Source organism: Ruditapes philippinarum, unplaced genomic scaffold (genome assembly GCF_026571515.1).
Source record: "Ruditapes philippinarum isolate M1 unplaced genomic scaffold, ASM2657151v2 ctg75_1_1_1_1, whole genome shotgun sequence".
Taxonomy (NCBI): domain Eukaryota; kingdom Metazoa; phylum Mollusca; class Bivalvia; order Venerida; family Veneridae; genus Ruditapes; species Ruditapes philippinarum.
The window spans coordinates 634803-655355 of NW_026859947.1; the positions used below are offsets into that span (position 1 = coordinate 634803).

General features: G+C 30.6%; 1 long non-coding RNA gene across 1 annotated transcript in view; it reads right to left on the minus strand.

Annotated features, from left to right (window-relative positions):
* LOC132758380 (uncharacterized) overlaps positions 1 to 17627 on the minus strand; it is a 79629-nt gene extending 62002 nt beyond the window's left edge. Inside the window, exon 1 of the long non-coding RNA XR_009629567.1 lies at positions 17549 to 17627. This is a non-coding gene — a long non-coding RNA (uncharacterized LOC132758380). The remainder of the gene's footprint in view (positions 1 to 17548) is intronic.
* Between the last annotated feature and the right edge of the window lie 2926 nt (positions 17628 to 20553).

Below are 20553 nucleotides of genomic sequence, written 5' to 3' on the forward strand. Positions count from 1 at the left end.
AAAATTGGGAAATGAAATGTGCACACTTGTTTCCCTTCAGTATGAGTTAGTATTTTTATGATTGATCATTTTCTTTATTAGTTTTATACAATAGAGAATAGATTTCAAACCGTTTTGACAAAAAATACTCGTTTTTCCAAAAAAAAACCAACAAAAAACAACAACTAAATAAACCCTTTATGATATACAAATACCGTAATTCAAAAAAATTGTGATAATAAATTGAAACAAAAAAAAAAACAATTTTAAAGGGTTGGGATGAAGGCACAACTGTGCAAGCCTTTCCTTTTAAAAGGAAACTTTATTGTATTTATGACTCAAGAAAAAAGTTAGGAGTGCCCTGAGGCACCCATAGGAATAGTCCTAAATTTAGTCTTAAAATTGTACTAAGGACTTTTCTTGAAACACAGTTTTATCACAGTTTTGCACTTACGACTAAAATCGTCCCTAAGATTCTTTATGAAACGCACCCCAGGGAGAATAATAATTTTTATCGTGAAATACAATATAACTTGACGCATCGTAATGACTGTATAGAAAAATGAAAAATAATCGCCTGCATAACATACAACTTACAAGGCAACCGTTTTGATTTAATTTTAAGTTAGTGATATACAATACAATAGTAATGTTGTCAAAACAAATTTAAAGAAAGACATCATCGAGATTGAAGAAAAGATTGGGAGATTGTCGATCGGTTTTCTTGGGTAAAAGGCTAAACTTCGTCGGTGTGTTATTTGAAACTGGTATGACTATTTAGCAGTACATTTTAAGAAAGCGGAACTGCTCTGCCTTTCAGTGTTTCAATTAAGTTTGAAACAGTTTCTACCCCCTTCTGGGGTTAAAACAATCTCGGAAATGAAATGACTCTAGTAATTCGAACCCATTTAGTCGCCTCAGCCCTTAATTGTAAGTCCTCAGCCACAAGACGCATTGTAAAGTTTGTGACATAAACCTTTGTAAAAATAAAGTTGTCTTCTGCAATTTTTGATCGACATCCTGAATATCTTTCACATTTTCCGTATTTAATTTCATTTGTTCAATATATTTCAGTTACATTTAGATCTAGCACTAAAAGCTTTTATTGTCACCTGATATTTATCGAGACGAATTTTTGTGAAATAACGAATCTCCTGAGAATAGAATTTAATCTTATAATGATAAAAAATGTAGCCCGGAAAATCATGTAAGTGTCGCTTTTCTACTGTTCTTGTCACACGGTGCGTTTGGAAGTCTTCATAACGCCATAACGCCAACACGAGAATTAACTGTATTTCTCGTATGACATTAGCTACATTGAATTCAAGGTCACTATTAAGTCGTAACATCAAATGACATTTGAGCATATAGATATACGATACGCAAAATAACTGATGGCGCCCTGTAAAACAGCATTGTCTCGAATGTCACAAGATGTCATTTTAGCGCCCTGATTCGCAAAAGAGCGTTTATTGTATGATTATCTTCCCTCACAAGCGCAAAGAAAAAAGCATGAACGATATATAAGTTTTAAGAAAGTATTGTATATACATGTATTCATCAAATGCCAAATATTTTTCTTTTGAAGATTTGGATTTAGAATTCTCAGCATATGTTTCTCGTGAATATCGATCAAACGCACAGAATTATAGCATGTTTGAACGATTTTAACCCATTTTGCGATATACACGCCTTTTAACGCCTTTTTTCACCCCTCCCCTTTTTGTTGTCTCAAATGGTGAAAAAAATGCCTTATTTATGCCCACTTACACTTGTTTTTGTTTGAGAAATGTTGTTAAAAAAGTGACCACTTTTTCGGTGCGGCCCCCAACCAAAAGAAATTTAAGTGGGTTGCCAGAAGGAGCATGTTCCCCATTCTGTTTGGGGGTTTGAAGGGGCGGGAGCCCCCTCATTTTGGACTTGTGAGAGGCTAAAAATGACCCCAGATCGATCATAAGGTAACGTGTAACCAACGCGGAAAAGCATTTGACTTTTTCTCAATCCATTGAGAAGTTGCAGCACTTTGAAATCAATTTTGATAGTAGAAATCAACGCAAAATAGTGATTTTTTGGCAATTTTGAGATGTCCCCTCACGATTCATGATTTTCTGTTAACCAATTACGCAATATACACGCCTTTTAACACCTTTTCAACCCCCTTTTCGTTGTCAAAATGCCATATTTATGCCCCCTAACACTTGTTTTTATAGTTTTATAGCCATTTGAACTTGTAACGGGAGACTTTTCAATAAAAATAGCCATTTTTCAAGTTATGGGTTAAGTAAGTTATCAAATGAGTTCATATATTATACACAAAGTTTCCTCCACAAATCTTGACATGATTTCTTTCAGTGCAAGCGTTTTGACAGTAGAACTAAGACGTTTGACCGTCTTAATAAATGAAAAAAATTGCTATACGTCATGATTAGTCTTTAAAACAAAGTAGAAGGTTGAAAGCTATAATGGATTAAACGATATAAACAATATGCGACGTGCTGACCTTCTTTTCAAACTTAAACTTAAAAAGCAAAATCATTAAAAATGTAACTTCATAAAGTGATTTGATGCGAAAGCTAAAATGCGCTTTAAGGATTCTAGCTATTTTATTATAAATAACAGCTTTTTCAGATCATTTTATACAGTTCAACTCGACTTTGCTATTAGATCAAGCAAAATTATTTTAAAGCATTTTAAGTAAGTGTTTTGTTATCGTGATCATAGTTGTTTAAACAATAGCAACGCATACTTTTTACAGAATTGTTTTACTTTTAACCTGGAACGGTTGATAGTTCATTTTTTAGGATTGGAATGAATATCAAAATGATAAAATTATGTTGCCAACAGTATAGAAACAATTCAAATATGAAAGAAGTCTAAGCTGATAAATTTGTAATTTTGTAAAAAGCACGCAAAATTTGTCGCAGTCATTTAAAATGTGTTAATAGGATTTCCAATTGAATTATAATGATGACTTCTTACTATCGGACTTTGACGTTTCTCGCGAAAGCGTCTTTTTGATTGCTTTAACGAGATAATTTGTATCGTAAATGGTCGCTTAATTATCTGTTTGCCTTTATCTGGGTATAGAAATCTTGTAGGAATAATGAGGCGGTGTAATGAAAAGTATAATAAGATGAAACTAATTAAAGGAATGCTTCTGCTTCAAAATAATGAACTTCCTTTTTACTGATAATTATCCTAATAGATCACAAATGACTCTCCTTGTCTTAGCCTTGTCTTAGTCAATGGAATGTGTCACAATTGGCAAAGACTGCTTAGTTTTCATGGACTTATTATTAAAAATACTGTGTTTATATATATGTTAAGGTACAAACTCATGCAAACTCGTTATAGTAATAGGACATGTTTTATCTTTATTGACTTTTGCTTAACTCCAAAAATGTATTGTTAAAATTGAATTTTTTTATAAGACTTTCAGAACAGGCTCATCTGAGGATATTATTTTCTGTGTTTGTGAATTATATCTTATAAATCTTTAAATATTTGTTTTCTCTTAAAATTTGTTCTGCTTTCAATTACTCATTTTCACCTAATTCTGATGGGAATCTTGTTTTCCTTCATTCTTTTCTTTTATTGATATTTGCATTAAAGCAGTCACGTTATGTTGTGTAACAATTGGTCTCATGGGATTGAACTGTTATCATATAATCACAGAAATATAGTACAAAGTTCAATGAAGAAAACTATTGTTAATCTGCGTGGATGACCTAGACGTCTTAGAGAGTATGTAATGTAATTACATGATAGAGCAGGATAAATCAAAGAGCTAAAACATTAATCATTAATTATGGTAAACAAAATCAGCAAGACTGAAGTGACTTTCGTAGCAAAGATCATGATAAATTTCGCAATAATTTTTTGTGTAATAATGGAATGCAATGTATATGAGCCGTGTCACGACAAAACCAACATAGTGGGTTTGCGACCAGCATGGATCGAGACCAGTCTCCGCATCCGTGTAGTCTGATCAGGATCCATACTGTTCGCTATCAGTTTCTCTACTTGTTAGAGGGGTTTGTAAGTGAACAGCATGTATCCTGATCAGACTGTGCGGATGCGGAGGTTGGTCTGGATCCATGCTGGTCGCAAACTCATTACGTTAGTTTTTTTCGTGACGCGGCTCATATGAAAATCAAGAATCTTAAAATATAAATGATTATGTTCTGCCAATGAATGCAATGCAATAACATATATGTGCAATTTTTATGTTCTCAAATGATGCTGATACCTTTCTGTATCTAACACTATGGCAAAACAGGACATGGTATTTTAACTAGATCCTAGCGGGATGATGACTTGGTGATGTTATTTAGTATAGAGCCAGACCAGCCGGTATATCCGTGCAGTCAGTCTTGTTGAAATTATTTGCAATTACTTACAAAATAACTTATCATACCGTTTTTGTAATATAAAAAGTCAAAAAGGGCAAATGCCATCTTTCATTGAATACACAAATGCACCTCATACTACAACAAGTGCCAATGAAAATAAATTCCAAAAAATTCACAGCACATCTGATATGATATGGTGACAATTATCAATTCGAAAGCTGTATGTTGCCTAGCAACAGAAAAATATACACAGAGATGTAGTGATGGCGTAAATTGCTAAGGCGTATTATGTATTAGCCATAAAAATCTCATTTGTCGGGTTGATTCATTTCTAAAATGTAGTTTTAATTTTAAGATATCAAGAAAGTCAATTATACGAGCAGTATATCTTCCATGAAAGACAAACAAATACATAATTTGTATTATAACCAGTCACGTTTTTGTAATGTAAATTTCCCATAGGACAATTGGAGTTATGCAAGTGTACCAAGTGACAAAGAAATGTTTACTGTAGTGTTACGTAGGTTAAGCATAAGACAAGGCAAAATTAAATAAATTTATTCCGTGAAATATGAAACGTGTGGTAGACAGATCTACAACACTATTAATATGTTGAATATGGTAATTGAACATTGTCAAAAACAAGGTCAGATTTTACAGATAATAGGTTTATTTTGATTTCTAAACGGAAAAACGATTATTGTATGTTTATGACCGGTAAATATCAATATTTGCTAAAAGAGTGCAAGAAATCTTTTCAAAAACACTCACAATTTGCACGGTAGGATAATTGAGTTATTGTTAGCCTTGGTCCAATTTTGGTACAGTTAAAATCTGTTGAAAATTTCAGATCATTAAAATATTTGTTTGGGTAATAAATTAACGCTAACGCATCGGGTAACAGAGCCTTCTTATTTAGAAGCTACATGTACTTATTCAGGCGGGATCTGTGTGAAAATGCTTAAAATTGTTGGCCGCACCAAGGATATAAGCATATCTTTATAATTTTGTTAAATTGAGTTAGCGGATATGTTTGAATATTTTTCAGAGCATAGCATAAGATAAAATGTGCTTGTATAGAAACATTGACACCATGGAAATGCTAAGCTCTTGACCCTGTTTAAAATCACTTCAATGCTTTCAACGATTGAAGTTTTATCTTGGTATTTCTTAAATAATAAGATTGACGTTTTTTGTAATGATTTATCTTTCAAGCATTTTTATGCATTTTTATATTCGGATTGCATCAAAACAATTACGTGATTTTAAGAAAAGATCCAGTATCATGGGATTAAGATTTACATTATAATGACAGAAATATTTCACGGGCGCACACTCCGGAAAAAAATCGTTCTTCTGTGTCGATATTTTCTAAATATGTTAGGAAAAATAATTAAGATGACTGTTAGTCGAATTTACATATTACGTAGTTGAACCACTAAAAAATCTATGACATATATACAAGAATGACAGCGTTGTTTTATTTTTTCGATCATTTATACCAACATTATAAGTCAAGGAGTAGACACAAATTTTGCTGTATTGCTTTTTCACTCAATCATAATTTCAAGATAAGAATCCATGTAACAACATTTCACTTTGCGCAACTGTAATCAAACACGCTTGATGACTTTTCAAATTATATTTAACATGTGTTATGTAATGATTAAAAAGTGGAATATTAAAAGAAGACAGCGAGAAACTATATATACCTGAAAGGTTTAAACAACATAGAACATATTTGCAGCATAAGAAGAGATAAAATTTCAGGCATATTAAGCCTCACGAATGAATAAAATTTCTCTCTATAAAAACGGCAAACCTGTCTTTTGAAATGTTGTTATGATGAATTAAGAGCATGTGAGATGCTTATCATCTACAGTCAATAATATTGAATGTGAATGTTATATGCGTTAAGGGTGGCTTAATGATATCAAAATGTCATTTTGATTTTCACATTAGATACTTAAGCAATATAACTGTACCTAAAAAGACGTATATTTCCAAAGGCGAATTCTCCTTTACATAAAACAAGATCAGGTGTTCGAAACCACAAGGCCTAAATATTTATACTTAATTAAATTTGTATATGCCATCATGTACCTCAAGGTCCATTGAAGAATCATGATTTTTTCATGTCATTTTTACATTGTCTGCATCGATACAATTCTCAAACGTGTGTTCAAAAAGAATGTCGTAAAAAGATTAGCCTAAGATAAGTTAAAGAAACTTGTCTAAATATAGTACTAAAATTTCTTTAAGTAGACAATTCAAGTAAATATTTTCTAAATATCATTTGCCAAAGTATGTTTTTTTGAAATTGTCCTTTAAAAATGTCTACTGGTTGATTTGTAATTATTGCAAGTTTCCACTAGACTTTGTAGTTGTGCATTGTACCATAACAGGCTTTACTGTGTTAATGGTTATCTGCCCTTTCATAAAGTACCAATAGAATATAGTTGGGATGGTTAGACTGACATCATTTAAAGCGCTAATACAAACCTATACTTATGAGAAGTACTCCTAAACGAAAACATAATTGCAATAATTCTATACAACGTAACTTAAACCCTATTGTTACAGTGAATGCCTTTTTCTAAGAAAAGAGTCAATCTAACCTCATTTCGAATGTTTAACCTGGACATAAAACTTATTCTACATTATCTGTAAATTTGGTAATTTTGACTTTTTTGTAATCTTTCCCTTATGTAGTACCGATAATTACTGAAATCGTTTAACACTTAAATATCTGGTAAAAAAGTGTAAGTACTATAATTTCGAAGTTTACTTAGCACAAAAGAAAGATAAGAATGATAAACATGATTAGATCAACTTCAATTACTTGACCTTACTTTAGAATACAGAAATTTGCTGATCCAACTTTTTTTTTTTAAAGAAACCAAATTCCCATAAGTTGGTAAACATTTTTGAAATCTAAGTAATTGTTACTGAATATGCCTTATTTGGATTGCAGATTGCACAAATTATGTTTAGGAAACTGGTCAAGTTAATTTTGGTTCTTTCTTTTTCTTTCTTAACAAACTGTACATTCTTTATTAACGCTATGTATTCATACCGTGTATTCAAAAGATATCTATTTTACATAAAAAACCAACAACTCTTATGCAATTATCAGTATTTTCAAACATAAAACGAGCAACAATATATTTATAAAAGTACCCCATATGCTAACATCTTTCGTTTGTTTCAGTTACATTTAGCTTTGGTAGCTAATTTGAGCTTTTATTGTATTTTATTCGCGCGAAATATTGAAACAATAACGTTCTGTTTCCCCCGAGAAAATAATTAAAATTGATTGCTATATGTCAGTGATTTTGTTATATTGTAAAGTCGGATTTGGAAGAAAGCCGTGACGACAAAACGCTAACACGTCAAGCAACAGTATATTTAATGGTATTGGTGCATTTGTCTGGAATGTCATCAGTATACTGTAATGTCAAATGAAATGTTAATGGACTGACACGCCGAGGAAGTGGCGGAACCCTTTTTAACATAGAACCATTAGTGTGAAATAGTTGGTTACACGATTTAACATTAAAAGAGAGAATGCAAATTAAGCGAATGTAAATTGTCAGGAAATATTTGACTTTACAAATAATAAATTGAAATAAGGAACGCTGATAAAAATTTGTTATGCAGAAAAACTCGTTGCGATGAAATTTGCAATAGTCATCAGATTAGAAATATTCAAGATATTTATCTAAAGTGTATTTTAAGTCAGCATATATTTTATCATTTGTAGCATTTTAACTTCCAAATTTCATACAGGCCATAAAAGAATTTGTTTAAAATTGGTCCCAACCGACCTAACGATATAAAGTAGAAGCGTTTTTCCAAATGTGTTAAAAGGACAAGACATAACTGAAATAAATGTGTTAACTTACATAGTCATCTAATATCATATCTCAGTACATTTTTCATTGACTAATACCAATATTGCCTTAAAAAGAGATTCTCAGATCATTTATAACATGAATAACAATAAACTAATTACATCGCATTTGAGCTGACCAGTCTTAACTTGGGTAACTTCACTTACTAAGTCAATTAACCACCTGCAACATTTTTTATCAATTTGCTTGCATGTTCTTGCTTACTTGGCAGAATATTCATGTTTATTTTTCTTTAAAGACGCCTTATTATCACAAATTAATCCTGTTGAACTGGTATCTGGCTTAACATCACTGATAATTTTTCTAAACTTGGGAAAATTAATGCTATTCCACACTATGACATACTATACTAAGTCTAATTCAAATATTTTAGTTCAATTTATAAGCAAAGAGATTTTAAAGTTAGCCGATAGCCTGCTACGATAAGTTAAATTTATCAATGTAAGCAGCCTCTGAATAAATGGTAACAAGTCATAATATGATTAGAATTTTGATGAAATAGCATTCGCTAAAAAGTAGATCTAGACATTTATACTGATCATAATAAAATAGCAACGTAATAAATAGCTGAATTCTTCTAACTGGTAAAATTGAATTTCCTTCCCATTAAAGGCTATACAATCATCTCTAAACATTAACAAATTGCCTTTGGTTTTTTCAGGGATATTTCCAATTGGCAAGACGGCTAGTTCACAGACTTCGTGAATTCATTATGTAAAATCATACAAACTCAATAAATTAAATACAAAAGTAATAGGAGATATTGATGTTTGTTGATTTTGCATTATTTCTAAAAGTTATTGTAAAAAGTTGAATTTAATGAGACTTTCAGAGATAGTTTAATAGACATCATTTAGAATGTCAATACAAATCTACACTAATTAGAAGTACCCTAAACCTAAAATATAATGGCATTAATTCTAAATATAGAAAGTTGTTTGCGAAAGTAGTAGCTAAGTTAAAATATAGATTTGGTATTAAAGTGTTTTCTTACGAATGTTTGACATTAACATAAAGCTTACGCTACGTTACATGTAAATTCGGTTAATATATCAAAAATATAAGAATGAAAAAGACGATCACTAGAAATTAAGACTGGTTCTTACTTTACAAGATATAATTTTACTAGACAAAAGGTCTAAGTATTATTTGATGCTCATATGTGAAACAAAACAATGGCGAGCATTACCATTGCTTAAAGTATTTAACTTGCCTATATATGCAATACTGACAATGGATTGAAAGAAAATCCTCTTGATTAGCCCCTTGATATATGTATATGTTTTCAGTTGGCAGGTTTAAGCATTAAAAAGCTCGTAAAAACGCTCTGTAAAATAATATTGTCTGCAATGGTTGATCTACCTCTCTGAATATCTATCTATATTGTTTATATGTTTCTGTGCTCAATATGATACAGTTACATTGAACTCTAGCACTAAAAGCTTTTTTAGTACCTTTGTCATCTGATATTTATCGAGACAGTCGCGAAATTTTGTTATATAATGTGTCCCCTGAGAAAAGAATTTAATCTTATAATGACAAAAATGTAGCACAAAAGGATAATCCCTGGAAAATCGTGTATTTGTCGCTTGCCCATAATCGTTGATAAAGTGTCCCTGTAACAGAGCGTTTGGAAGTGCACAATAACTACATAATGCCAACCCATCAAATAACTGTATTTCTCAAATGGTATTAGCAATAGAAAGAGCATTGAAACACGAGGCTATCTGATTTGTACGAGGGGGCGTAGCCGCTCCGAGTATAAATCAGATTGCCGAGAGTTGTGGTGTTCTTTCTCTTTTGTATCATATTAAAAAAAATACGTTCCCTGTTGTCACAATGTGACAATGTGAAACCCCAGAAATAGAGAACCAATGAACGATCATCTGAATATGATATTTCTATCCCTTTCCCTTTCTCTGTCGGCGCAATGAGTAACCCCCCCCCCCCCAAAAAAATGAGCCAATCAATGGGTAACGTATACCTTCACTCCAGTTAACGCACTGTGCATGTATATGTATGTATACGGTTAAACTCTGACACATTTTCTACAGAAAGGTACCCAAACTATGATACAAGCTCCATTTATTTAAAGGTCACCAGTATGTCATAACAAATGACATCTGAGCGCACAGATACGCTATGGAAGTGACGGCGAAGGTAACCAGTATGTCGTTAAGTCAGATGACATTTTAGCGACCTGATACGTCAAAGAGCTCAGCACTATTACAGTCCAATAGTCGGCTGCATAATGCATCAATAAAAAGAAAATGTTAAAAATGAAGCGTATGCAAAATGTGAGTTTTACCTGACCTAATGAAAAATAAAACAAGAAAATGACTGCTGAAATTATGTTGATAGGCAAGGGAGAAATAAATGAACACGTTTGCAAAAGTAAGATATGTCATAAGATAAGACATAAGGAAAATATATATATATTACGATCGATTTAGATAAAAAATATATTGTACGATTGTAAAATTCCCCAAACATACACAGAAAAAGTATTATGTGATTAATAAAAATTATTTAAGTTTAAGTATATATTTGTCAAATGACAAATGTTTTTCTTTTGAGGAATTGGATGTAGACTCTTATTGTAGTCTCAGCGTGTGATTCTCCTAATATCGATCAAACGCTTAGACGCGCAGAATTATACCGCGCATACACGATTATAAGTTGATTTTTAAATTAGTTCATATATTAAACAAAATTTCACCTCCCCTAGTCTTGACAAGATTTCTTGCCGGTGTTAGCACTAGGGCAATAAAATTTAAATGTCTTATCGCCTCAATGAATATACGAGAAATGTTTGATTTTCAAAGATTTAAACAATATCAATTATTTAACAAGCCTTAGCAGAATGTTTAAAGTAAGTTGATCTGGCACTAGTAAAATAAGGTTTTTACTCATATAGTAATTTTTAAAAGCGATAGCTAAATAAGAAGGATTTTTGCCAATTTTACTTAATAAATAATCATTTATGAACTTCAAGATGACATTGTAAAACAATATAAATTTAATATAGATTGTAAATAGTCAATTTAATTGCAAGCATTTTAAGTGTGAGTTAATTTGTCGTAATCATAGTTGTTTAAGCCATAGCAACGTAATGTTTATTTGTAAAGATTGAAAACCGCAAAATATCAAAATTCTGTAGTATTTAAACAAGTACAATATCACTCACGAATGGTAAAAATATGTAGTGTTTAAACAAGTACAATATCACTCATAAAGTCTCAGCTGAATGGCCTGTAAATTTATAGTATAAGCACGCAAGAATCTTCGCAGGAATTTAAAAATATGTTATTAGGATTTCCAATAGATTTAGAATGATGGCTACTTACAACCAGACATTGACGTTTCTTGCCAAACTGTCATTGTGTGTTGCTTTAACGAGAGAATGCGAAGTACCGTTAATGGTCGGTTAATTATCTGTCTTTCATTAAGTAAAGAAATCTTGTAGGAATAATGGGTGAGGTGTAATGAAAACTATAAGAAATGCTTCTACTCTTAAATAATGAACTTCCTTATTCCTGATAATTATCTTAATAGAAAACAAATTACTTTCTTTGTCTAAGTATTTTGTCAATAGAAATGCTTTAGAAGATGAAGGCTTTAGTTTTCAGGGATGTATTAATTATAAATACTGTGCTGAAAATGTGAAAATGTAACACTTTATATTATAACAATAAAAGAAGATGTTAAGTTCTGTTCTTTTCTGAGTATTATTCCTAAACATTAAGGTTGCATATTAAATTTAATCTGACCTTCAGAGCTGGCTCTTCAAAGAATAATGTTTTCTCTTTTTGTGAATTATGACTTTTTAATCTGAAACGCTGTTTCCCTTTGAATTAGTTAATATGCCTTCTTATTGAAACACCAGATTCTAATAGGAAAACTTTGCCTCATCATCTTTTCTTTTATATTTTTACATTAGAACAGTCACGTTATGTTGTGTAACATCTGGTCTCATGGGAATGAACTGTTATCATATAATCACAGAAATATAGTTCAAAAATCCAATCAAGAAAAATATCGTTTATCTCTGTGGATGACCTAGACGTCTTAGAGAGTATGCCATGTAATTACATGATAGAGCCGTATAAATCAAAGAGCTCAATAGATAAACCATTAATAATGGTAAAAACAAAACAAATGAGACTAAAGTAAACTTTGAAGATAATGATCAATTATGTCATATCGTTTATGTGTAATGATAGCAGGCAAATTTTATGATTATCAAGAAATCTCGAATTAATTATGTCCTTTTCAAACGAATGCATTACAATCTGGGACTTTAGTACATACATTTTATTATCAATTATTCAAAATGATGTTGATACTAGTCTGTGTGTTTGACATTATGACACACTCTAGACATACATTATTTAAGTCAATTCTAACGGGGGTGATGACCTGGTGAAGCGTTTGGACTTGGACAACACTAGTCGAAATCACCGTGCAGTCTTACTAAGTTCTATAATGTTCAATTCTTACCATTTACAATGGACTGTTTCAAGAAGTAAGGATTTAATTTAAAAAAATGTAACCTTTTTTAAGCATGGTTTTCTTTGCAAAGGATGCAGAAAAAATATTCTTAACAAGAACTATAACTCAACATTATCTCAATGCATTTTAATGAGTCCGACCATTTGTTTATTGTTTCATAAAGAAAAGAAATTTTGAAGTAAAAATGCTATCGGAAGCTGAAATCTCTTCAATAAAGTTTTATCACTGATTAAAAAATATTGTATTTTAAACTTAAATTAACTGTCTACATACATATGGACACATACAATTTTGCTAAATCCTTGTTTGCCAAACCCAATCATTTACGAAATAGTAAATCTATTATGAAAAAACAACGACAACAATTTGCATTGATATTCATATAGAACTTGAATAAAGGTCATAAAGACAATATTTTCGTTTATTTGCCTATTAACAAGTTTAACGATTTTATATTATGTCACGCAAGTGGAAGTAAAAACCAGTGTATATATGCGTGACACCATTCCTGATCAATAAAGCTTTGGAAAACAACTTGGTAACATTATCCAATTAGAATTGAGTAGAATGGTACAAAAACCCTTCCACTACTAAAACCGAAATTGAATAGCCTTTGCCACCTAAGTAATTCAACAAGGCTATTGGCTATTGGTTGGCTAACTTTAAATTTTCAACTCGATATCCCCAAAATTGATAAAAGACAATTCCAAAACTGGAAGATAGACACGCCCATTTAAAAATTTAGCAAGTTAATGGTTAGTTATAAAAAATATTGCAAACAGTAAAGGCAACACTTTCGAGTAGAAATCAAAACTTAAATAAAACTTCTTTAAAAGTGAAACTATTATATCCTAAAAATAGAATTTATGAAATACAAGTATTGTTTGCAATTACTTAACATTTGACCATGCTTGCTATACTTTATTGAGTGAAATAAGGTAACTGTCATTTGACATTGACTAAAAAATGCACCTCATACTGCACTTAGAAATACCAAAATAACAATTCCAGGAACACCATAAGTTCAAATCATGTAATAAATCTTAGACGATTATCAATTTGAAAGTTTCCTGTTGCCTAGCAACTGATTCAATATGTGCAAGCATGGTGTGAAGGCGATAATTGCTAAGGCGGAAATTGTTTTAGCAGCAAAAAATAAGTCGTTTACTGGGCTGATTTATTTGTTAAATGTAATACTCAATGTAAAGACATCATGAAAGACATTTTGTTCTGTGAAAGACAAACAAATACATACTTTGTACTATCATTTGTTTAAATATAACGAATGAATGACTTCCGCGTATAAACTACAATTGATACATTATTTTTCAAAACCAAATCGCGGGAAAGTGACTTTTTTAATGTACTTTGTTTTTTTTCCCGTTCAAACAAACTTTACGATATCACAAAAACACATCAGTCTCCTGGAATTTATTCCTATTTCCCAGAAATGCTCACTTGATAGAGAAATTATTTTATAGTTGATAGAGAAATTATTTTATAACCGTTACTAAACATTTAAGTTTTATCATGACATAAATTATTTTTAATTGAGCTCCAATTCATCTACATAAGCAGGAAGTCTGAAAGCTAAGACTTTTCCCCGATCACTTTAACATTAAATGCGGCTTGTAATTAAACGTTCTTTTTAAAATATAACATGTTTCAAACAAAATTTTCTGTGATTAAATATTTGCCTATCTTTAAAATTGAGTAAAATGATTAAAAATGGAAAACCCTTATAGAGCGCCCAAAATACACATTGAGTGGATCGTTGTACTTGAAGCAGTAATCCTTTATTCAAGACTATTTTTAGACATATGTATTTTGCTATCATAATGTTTTTTGCTGATTAATGCTTAAAATCCTTCAGCTGTTCTTTTATCTAGTTATGAAAATAAACACTACAATATGATCAAAGGTGTGTGAAACAGCTGCTATAAAACGTTAATAATATATCACAACTTTTAAGCCCTCCGGACGTAGAACATACATTATCTTAATATGGTTTCATATACTGTAGAAGGATAATTATGATGTGAGAAAAAAATGCAACAATATCAGGTTTTGCAAATTCATTTGATGTAAGGGAAACCATTTTGAATACAAAGGATATAATTATATATTTTGATTTGTCAGAGAAAAAAAGACAACAACAAAATATTGATTTGTTATATTGTCAACCGCCAAAGAAAAGAATGTAACAGGAAGGAAACCTTATCATTGACTTTCAATATATGCTTGTTGGAAATAAAACTAAAAATAGGACAGTCAATGTTAATTATGTATACTTAAATTGTCATGTTAAGTAAACAAAAGAGAAAACAACTATTTATGAAGCAGATGTATTCATATTGCCTTGAGGAATACCGAGTCTTGGATTTTAGATTTTCACACCTGAAGGGGCTACCCAGCTAGCTTGCAGAAGGTCGATGGTTCTTCTCAGGTGCCAGCTCATGCCTGGAATAACGCACGAAGGAGCTTTCGAGGGAAAAGTGACATTAACAATGTGAGCGTGACTTAAACTCCCCTCCTCCCAAAAACCCAAACAAACAATAACAAAACGATAATCAAATGTAATTTGGTAATAGTTAACCACGCTAATTCCTTAAATGTGGATACTGTGTTCATATAGATAATTGATAAAACTGTAATCTGGTGATTTCCACTTATAAAACAATAAATCAACATTACAATAAAACAAAGGACAATACTTTAAGGAATAAAATATAATCTAAATTATATAAATATATACAGCTATGCATTCTCAAACGATTTACAAAACACACGTTTCTTGTAGATGTATCAGTAACAAAATACGAGATGTACTTTTATTTTAAGGTCAGACACTTTATGTCAATAATGGTTCCTAAGGTACACTTTCTTAGATAATGTACATAGAGCGTAAAACCATTTTCATGCCCAGAAGCAAAGTATTTAGCTGCGATAAATTGTACTTTCCAGTAGCAAAAATATAATTATATATGTATTGGTCACTAAAATTTCCCGCTCTTCCACAAGTGTATAAAATGACACTGTACTCAGTTTATTTTTACCATTACATTTGTTACAGACAAATAAATGTGTATCATTCCCGTGTCTTAAACTACGTTGTTGTACAGTTCCTGAAAGAGATATCTTTGACATTTACAGGAAATGCCACATAGGGATTGTATCAAATCTTAAATTGCACGAAAACGTCTCTGGAAAACGCCAATGTCAAAATCTGTAGCACCATATGAAGGCTCGCAGACGCCCATTAGTGTTTTCCCCAAAAATCATTTGGTTTAGAAATAACAAGAAAATATGTCATATAGGAACTATACACAATAATTACAAAAAACCCGTACAAATGGTAAGAAACTGCAGTCTTTTCTTTCAAAGGAAAACAAACAAACAAACAAACAAACAAACAAATATATTTAAAAAATAGATGAAACCGAATCCCTTTAGAAAACCCAATAAAAATTCATTTAAAAATATGCAACAGAAGAAAAAGTATGCCAGTAATTTCTTAATTCTCATTTACGAAATAGTTTTAAACCTGTACAATATTTTTTCAAAATAATCATTTCCAGTTATAAAACAAACAAAAAACAGACTAGTATACAATCAAATACTTATCAATTTATAAAAAGCACATTCATTGAAATAAATACTTTACACGTTTCCGATCAGTGATATCACATAATATAAGTATAAAACATAAGAAGATGAAGCATGCAGACGTAAATGTACATTGTATTTATATCTCGTTCATTTCTTGCAATAATGACATTCTTGACCAGTTACAGACCTGTGACTAACTCAATATTTTCATCATTGTTGCAATACTTTTTTACTGACAAAATTCAGCTAATTTGCTTATTTCTTTTTCCATGACAAACATGATTTATTATGTAAAATAACAATGGTACAGTGAGGATATTTGATATTTTAAAAAGTCAACTTGTTAAGAAAACGTTGTATTTATCAAATGAAAGAATGGGGATTTAGGTGCACACATATATAGTGAATAGCTGGTAAATATATGTCTAAATGACATATTTTTCAACAGAAATTTATTGTATAGAAAAAATAATAGAGAACTAAATTTCTAATAACAAATTTTATAAACATTTCCATCACTTCATTACTTTCCTTAAAACATTTTAAATGGGAAGTCTAGGAAAAGATCATTTGTTACCAATTTAAGCATTAACTTTACAAATACATTTTCTCGAGACTTATTAATGACAATTTTGTTTTGATAAATACGGTTACAATATGCGAATACGTTTTTATATACAAGCAATATTTCAATAATGTGCATCTTTCACAATATTAATTTGTTTATAATTTCCTTTGAAATAACGTTATTTGATTAGATGAATGGTTCACCCTTACTCTGGTAGATTCCGAACATGATTATTCTTTTCCAGCATGATAGAGCCATGCCAGCATGTACCTGACCAAGTTCTATGTTGTTGGCTTACCTTCTATATATTTCTATCTTGATAAGTAAACCCGAAGATTGATAATGATAAATGGGAGCTGGGCGAATCCATTTAAGAATTTTAGCATGTTATTGGTAGAGTTTATTAGGTAGAACAAACTACATTTTCAAGCAAAAAATATACTAATATTTGCAGAAATTCCATTAAAACCAGCAAGTGTTCAGTTTTACCAACATCATACAATCAAACATATTTTCAGCTGCATCTTGGCAAGCATTTTGTACGATAATGTAATAATGTGGTCAACTTTTGTACTAGCATAATGTTTCCAATTTATTAGTTTCAATAATCGTACCTTTTTCGTAGCTTGAAGTCAACAAATGTGGTGCTCTTCGTTGCTTTTCTCTTTTATTTTTAACGCTTGAAGACTACCTGAAATAACGTAAAAAGAATGAATAGTCTGAAAACAGGACACAATCATGATCGTAGAAACCTTGAACTTTTTCAGTTGTTTGATTATCATTGTTATTATGATTATGTCGAAATTTCGTATATTTAACATATTTGTTCTAAATATGGCTTATTCCCGAATGTTTATCTACTAACGTTTGTCTAAAATATGCATAATGATACTTCATATTTCGCAAATTTCATGTAAATTTACGCCTACATGTCGGTTTCATGTTATTTACTCTATTATATTCATCTTGAGACCAGAAAATATTTAAATAGTATTATTACAAAATGTCATGGTGTTTTGAACGTGTTAGAACACTGTCTCTGTGTGTTAAAAATGTCAAAGATAAACACGTATATGCGATCAAAAATGAGAATAAGTTGAAGATAATTTTGGAAGGGAGAGGAGTGACTGACAACTAAAACAATGATTTTATTCTATACGTCTACAACATGCTTGGTGGTGTTTTCACATAATGAAGACTACTTGGACTTGTTATTCTTTTTACGTAATTCATCGAGTATCTTATTTTGTAATAAGACATTTTGTTGTAATAACAAAGTATATTTAATTATAACACCGACATCAACGAAAGCTTATTACTATCTTATTACTATCTTATCAACGTTCTCCCGACAATCACACTGATTATGGCTTATTGAATTACGTGTCACCATTTCCAATGTCAGAAACATTTCTTCCTATTGCTTTACAATTTGTTGGAAAATTGGAATCTATACCACCTTATTTCGGTTTTATACAGAAAGTAAAAAAATGTATGTATTTGTTCTATTGGAAAAAGTTTTTTTTTTAAATTTCAATGTTAAGTTTGTTATCAAAATGTGATCAAAATAACAAAAAAAAAAAAACAAAAAAAAAAACTTCAATATAATAGCATTTTTTAAAAACTTTATAACTAGTTGATCAGTCAACAGCCCATACTCTATGCTTACACTATAAGGCATACTGACCTCCGGCCCCATGTTCACTAAGATTTAAGCATCATCATGAAGCTCAAATCAGCTGATCCGATAGTTTGGCTAACATGATTCTGAGCCAAATTTTGGTGTTTACTAAACAAAATTTGGATCAATTTGATCTCGATTTTTGAATCAGATTTGATCGTTATTCTTTGTGAACACAAACTTTGATCTTGATCCAAAAAATAATATAAAATCTTGAAATTGATCCAAAAATTAGGATCAGATATGTTACTGAACACTGGGTGGCAACATTTTTGATATAACGACTTGAAGACGTTCATCTGCTTATATGAATGTATGAAGTGATATTGAAAGTGTGCAAATAGAACTGAGCCTCAGATAAATGTTACAGATCCAGTTGAATGACTTGGACATTCAGGCATTAGTTTTACAGGACATTGTCTCTTATTTGATCTGGAATGGATATTTTGAGACAAATTTGTATAAATGCTTCTCTCATTTGTAGCCTCTAAGGAATTTTCAGAATGGAACCATTACTGGAAAATAGTTTAAGAAGTTGTTTCTGATATATTTACATATCGGCTATGTCCTTTTAAGGTATTAAATCTAATATAATATAACATTAAGATATAAATTTATATGAATTTAATGCAAATTTATTGTTCTGAATGAAAATCATTAAATTTTATTTATACAACATCTCTATTGCAACAGTTGTTGTTAACAAATTATTGTGTATATTTATTAGAGATGAAGATACCTACGAATTCAATTTCGATTTGAACGATATCCTTAAATCAACCTATTATGAAATGTAAATAGTACAATGCAACAAGATGCCTTTGAAAACGATATATGTATTGTCTGTTACTACTACGTCTTGTTGCTAAGAGACATATTAGATATGTGAAATACTTGTAGTATAGTATTGCTTATTACGGTGTATCAAAAGTGTAAATTTTTAGAAAAAAAAGACACAATAAAAGATAGATACAAGTATGTAATTATTCGAGTAACTGGTACATATTATCTATTAGAAATATAGTTTTTATCATGCACATATTGCTGTGCGTAACATTACATTGCCATATTCGTTATCACCTTGAATCAGTTTTGATTCTAAGACCCTAGCTTTGAAATAAGTGACACATTTTCAATGTTGATTTAGATTTTGCATTATTGTAAAAGCAAACTGAACAAATTTATGTCTCCAAACTATGCAATAACTTCCTAACACGTGTTTGAAAGAGTGAAATTATGTCCTTACGCGTTTTATTTTGTTTAAATTTTCATGAAGTTATTTGGTTTATTGACGTAATATCTGTCGTCCTATGCTTTAAAATATGATCTGAGTAAAAAGATGAAAAAGGGTTTTCAAATGACGGAAACATACAAATTACCGGAATGTTTTTCCCTTACTCTGAACCTGACACTTTAAAATATTAAAAATGACTTATAATACTTACATTAGTAAAATACAATGTGTATAGAATATTTGACATTTTATTAAAAAAGTTTTACTAAAAATTCTGTCAAAAGGCCTTGTGAAAAGTAAAGCATAATTTATTTTAGAATATTGATGACGATATATAATTCAACAGTAATTGACGTTGTCTCGTTTTCTCGTCTATGTTTTTCGTCTTTGCACAACAAATCAGATTCTTTTGTGAAAATTCAAACGCACAAACGTGAATGAAGACGAAAAACACTTTTCCACCAACTTTCAGACCACGAAACGGAATTGTTTAGAAAATAAATTTAAAGGAAGTCATGTAAATAATTTCTTGTGATTGTTTTATTTTAATATGGCACATGTTCTATTTAAATTACTGTTGAAAGATGTGTCGTTTAGGATTGACTGAGACATGTAATAATATATCATTGTTTGTAACGCAACAAATATAATACTATGTTTATTATAGTAATAATTTGTTAGTTTTTATGAAAATGGATATTTTT